Source organism: Penaeus vannamei, chromosome 30 (assembly GCF_042767895.1).
Source record: "Penaeus vannamei isolate JL-2024 chromosome 30, ASM4276789v1, whole genome shotgun sequence".
Classification (NCBI taxonomy): Eukaryota; Metazoa; Arthropoda; class Malacostraca; order Decapoda; family Penaeidae; genus Penaeus; species Penaeus vannamei.
Genome location: NC_091578.1, coordinates 6,472,568 through 6,477,953, shown reverse-complemented (window position 1 = coordinate 6,477,953; position 5,386 = coordinate 6,472,568).

Below are 5,386 nucleotides of genomic sequence, written 5' to 3'. Positions count from 1 at the left end.
AGTTGGGACATTCTATTTTGAGAAAGGAGTAGTGTACACGGTTATTCTCTTATTCCTTTAGCCCCCCCTCCCCCTTTACTATTGAATATCGGATACCCTTCGCTCTTATGCCACCCATTTTCCACCTTGTACTAATTACTATATGATTTTCTCGTTCGCATAGTCTCCCTTCACCCTTGCTTAAACACCCTGTCTCCTTTAGAGCTTCTGCAACACACCGTACTATTTAGCACTTCATGTTTGTTTGTGTTTTGGTTTTTTGTTTTTGTTTTGTTACTTTGTTTTTGTTTTTATTGCTATAATCGCCTTTCTTTTGTAGGTCTGAACCCTTTCCCCCCTTTCCCTGCACTCTCTTCAAAGGGCGATGCGGAAGGGCGATTCCCTGGTGACTTGGACCGCGTGTATGGAAAATGGATATGTGATTTTTTTGCCGTTCTATCTCCCTCTCTGTCTCTCTCTCGGTTGGCTCCCTTCCTCTCACTCTCTCTCGCCCTCTTTCTCTTTCTTTCTCTTTCTCGTTCTCTCTCTCCTCTCTCTCTATCTATTTGTCTCTCTCGCTCTCTTCTCTCTCTCTCTCTTTCTCTCTCTCTCTCTCTCTCTCTCTCTCTCTCTCTCTCTCTCTCTCTCTCTCCTCTCCTCTCTCTCTCTCTCTCCCTCTCCCTCCCTCCCTCCCTCCCTCTCTCTCTCTCTCTCTCTCTCTCTCTCTCTCTCTTTCTCTTTCTCTCTCTCTCTCTCTCTCTCTCTCTCTCTCTCTCTCTCTCTCATTCTCTCTCTCTCTCTCTCTCTCTCTTCTTTCTCTTTCTCTCTCTCTCTCTCGGTCTTTTTCTTCCCCCCTCTCTCTCTCGTTGCACTCTTCCCCCCCTCTCTCTCTCCTCTCTCTCTCTCTCTTTCAATCAATCTCTCTATTGATCTATCTCTATTTGTCCCTCTCCTCCCTCCCTCTTTCTCTTTCCCCCCTGCATTTTATGCAAATACCACGTAGCAACAAAAGTAACAAAAGATAAACACAAAAATGGATTCTCCTCCTTTCCTGTCAGACAAACCCTCTCGGATGTCAGATTCCTTCTCCGTTGCCTTGCTAGAAATCTACGTCGATGCTCTTAAACGGTGAAAGCCTAACTATGATTACGAAGAAAAGGGTCATTTTAAATCCAGTGACAAGTATATGAGGTTTGAAAAGGATATTGGTGATTGACTTATCCTTTTGAAACAGTTGGGTTATTTTTTTGAGGAATAATTATGTTTATATTATTTTTTTGAGGAATAATTATGTTTTCTTTTCATATATTTATCTGAACGAAACGAAAAAATAACGCAATAAACAGATGCCGTTTATAGCAGTCTCTCGAGCGGGATTCTCAGCGCCCTCGCACATGCTGACGCGTTCAAGATAACACGCTGAACAGTGCTCATGTTTGTACGTCGATTGTGCCTTCCGAAGAACAGAATGCCGTCTGGTTCCGAGCCGGCGTGCCCTATCGCTCGTCTGTAAAAATGATGACGTGGCATTTCCTGCACTTCCGTCTGACACATGTTCTTCGACGCAAAACCTCAAAGTCAGGCGTCGATATCGTTCCCCGGGGCTTTACGTGTGCTGTCAAGGCCGTCGTCGCGTTTATGGCATAACCGCAGCGTCCGAGGTCAAATCACCATCACGTGATCCGCATTTCTTGCTTTCGACGGTGCCGCTCCACCAAGCTAAGCCACCAAACTCAACTGCGGGCAAGCCAACCCCCCTCCGTCAAGCCGAACTCCTCGCCCTCAGGTCAATTCACTCCTCGTTAAGCAATCATCATCAAGCCAACACCCGCCAAGCCAAACTCCTCACAAGCCAAACTCAACCGTCGTCTAGCCAAACTACACATCAAGCCAACCCCCCCCCCCCCTCGCCTCCATCAAGCCCCCCCCCCTCCCTACCTCCCAACCCTCACCCCCGCCGCCAAGCCAATAATTCGCCAAGCCAAACTCCTCACAAGCCAAGCTCAACCGCCGTCAAGCCAAACTACACATCAAGCCAACCCTCCCTTCCTCCATCAAGTTTCTCCCCCCATACCTCTGCCGCCAAAGCCGATGAAATGACCCGGCAACACCCCTCCCCCTCCCTCCTCCCCCTTCCCTCGATCAAGCCCCCCCTCCCTCTACCTCCCAAACCTCACCCCCGCCGCCAAGCCAACCCGATGAAATGACCCGGCAACACCCTCACCCCCCCCCTCCCATTCACTCATGGCAAAGGGCCAAGAACAACAAAGACCTCCTTAGAGTCGCGGCAACAAAGGACAATCAGGCAATCATCTTGGAACAACAGAAACGCAGGCAATCGAGATGCAGTTCGATTCGTTGATTCGGTCGCATTTCGAAGCACGAATCGCTTGACACGCAACCGATCGGGGACATTAGGGGGCTGGGGTAGGGGGTGGGGGGTGGGAGGTGGAGGTGTGATTTTTAGTTTGTAGTATTCGGGGTGTCTTCCTCTCTTTCCTTTCCTTTCTTTCGTTTTCTTTTTTCTTTTTTTTTGTCTTTCGCCTTTTCTTTATATTTTTCTCTCTTTTATGCTTTCTTTCTTCGTTCTACACTTTCATTTTTCCATTTCTCGATCTCGATTCAATTTCCTCCCGCTCTCTCTCTCTCTCTCTCTCTCTCTCTCTCTCTCTCTCTCTCTCTCTCTCTCTCTCTCTCTCTCTCTCTCTCTCTCTCTCTCTCGCTCTCTTTCTCTCACTCTCTCTCTGTCTGTCTGTCTGTCTCTCTCTCTCCTTCCCTGTTATTATTAGTATTAGTAATATTTTGGTAAGGTGTCAGTGTCATTGAGCGTCAGGCAGTTAGTGTGATAATGACATTGGAAATTCAAATCTAAATTTTATAAGGTTATATACACGTAATTAATCCCCCCTCTATCTCTTTTCTTTCAGTTTCTTACTATGTCTCTTTTCTCTCTCTTTCTCCTTTTCTTCTCTCTCTATATCCCTTTAAACCTCTCTCACCTTCTCCTCTTTATATTTTTCTCTTTCTCTTTTTCTTTATATTTCTCTCACTTTCATGCTTTCTTCTTTTTCGTTCTTACACTCACTTTCCCTTTCTCTCTCTCTCTCTCTCTCTCTTCTCTGCTCTCCCGTCTCTCTCTCTCTCTCTCTCTCTCTCTCTCTCTCTCTCTCTCTCTCTCTCTCTCTCTCTCTCTCTCTCTCTCTCTCTCTCTCTCTCTCTCTCTCTCTCTCTCTCTCTCTCCCCTCTTTCTCTCTTTCTTTCTCTCTCCCTTTCTCCCCTTCCCTTTCTCACCCTCATCCTCTCTCTCCCTCCTCTCGGATACATCTGTGCATCCGCCTGCTTGTCCGAACACGTCTCTCGACAAGCACGTACATGCTTTTAGCGAGCTCGCGTTGATGCGAGTCGAGGACGAATTGGAACCATGTGTGCGTGCGCGATTTTAAAGGAGCGAGGCGAATGTTGTCCTTGCAATAACATTAGCAAGCAAGGGCGTCGACTGCTGCGCTATGTTGCATAATTCACAGCATCTATTTGTCGCGATGGCTCCACATAATGGCTCACGCGCGGCGGCTTCGCAACAAAGGAGAACGAACAGGTGGACCCGCGCGCGCGTTTCCCCGTTGCTCGACACTTATTTAAGCTGTTTACGAGTGTCTTTAGGATAGGGTCGCGTAATGGAGAGAGAGAAAGAGGGAGAGGGGGAGGAAGAGAGGGAGAGAGAGAGCGAGAAAGAGTGAGTAAAGGTGTTGATGCATGTACGGTGATTGCATTTATATCAGGGTTGTGTTTGCGATGTGTTGAAAGTGGGACTTGCTTATGCTTTGGAATGAGTTTATGATAGGGTCTTTAGGATAGGGTCGCGTAATGGAGAGAGAGAAAGAGGAAGAGCGGGACGAAGGGAGGGAGAGAGAGAGAGAAAGAGGGAGGGAGAGAGCGAGAAAGACATAGTAAAGGTGTTGATGCATGTACGGTGATTACATTTATATCAGGGATGTGTTTGCGATATGTTGAAAGCGGGACTTGCTTATGCTTTTTAATGAGTTTATGAGCAAATATGGAAGTTTTCACGAGAATGTGTTGTTGCATAAGACGAATTACTTAAACAGGCAGAAGCGCCCAGCTACATGTATCTCAACACTCAGAAAATTAATGATGATAATAATACCGATGATTCCCATGATAGTAATAACAATAATAAAACCAAACTACCTCGCAGAGTTTACAAATGCACAGCCGCCTGTGTGCCAACCATACCCTCAACCCACACCATCCACACAGTACCCCAAGGACCGCAAACCCCGCAGCATAGAGCCAACCCAGGATGCGACAACGTGAAAACTCGAGCATCTCAAACCTCGCCCTCGAAACAAGCAAGGCTGACGTCATTTTGGAAAAGAGGCCGTACCGTCAGCCCTCCCGGTCCCCTCTCAGGCAGGCCATGAGGGTGACTGCAAGCCCGGCCCCCATCGACCGCATCCACGAGCCTGTTGAAAGGTTTAAATCTGCGCATGGCATCACCAGGGGTCATCTCCGTGGCCTTTTGAACCTCGCCTGAACCTCGGTGGCGATCTCCGAGTGACCGTGACTCATTCGGCGCTCTCTCTCTCTCTCTCTCTCTCTCTCTCTCTCTCTCTCTCTCTCTCTCTCGCTCTCTCTCTCTCTCTCTCTCTCTCTCTCTCTCCCTCTCTCTCTCCCTCTCTCTCTCTCCCTCTCTCTCTCTCTCTCTCTCGCTCTCTCTCTCTCTCTCTCTCGCTCTCCCTCTTTCGCTCTATCTCTCTCTCTCCCTCTCCCTCCCTCTCTCCCTCCTCTCCCTCTCCTCCCCCTCTCTATCTCTCTCTCTCCTCTCCCTCTCTCCCTCTTTCCTCTCCCCCTCTCTCTCTCTCTATCTCTCTCTCTCGCCGCGTCTGCGTTCCTTCGCGCTTCTCTTTGGGACAAGAACGGTGGGGGGGGGGCTTGGTGTTGTTCTGTTTGTTTGTCCAATTGTTCATATTTTTATTCGTTTTTGTTACTACTGTTATTGTTTTGTTTTTATTATCATTTCCATTATCATATTATTATTATTATTATTATCATCCTTAAAGTTATCATCGTTACTTTATTATCAACATTATCATTATTATCGTTATTGTCATCATGATCATTATTATAGTCAGAATTATCATCATTATTGTTGCTATCATCATTAATATCATTAATTTCCTAATTGTTGCCATCCGACATTCGTTCTCTACGAAGAGTATCGCCATTTTTGTGTATTTACTTTATGATTATTATTGTTACACTAATTGATACTAGTATTAGTCCAGACACGAATCCTGTTATTAAGGTGCTGTCACACTAGGGCTTTTTCTGTCATTTTTTAACAATTTAATTTTACATAAATACAAACATTCTCTAATATAGCTCT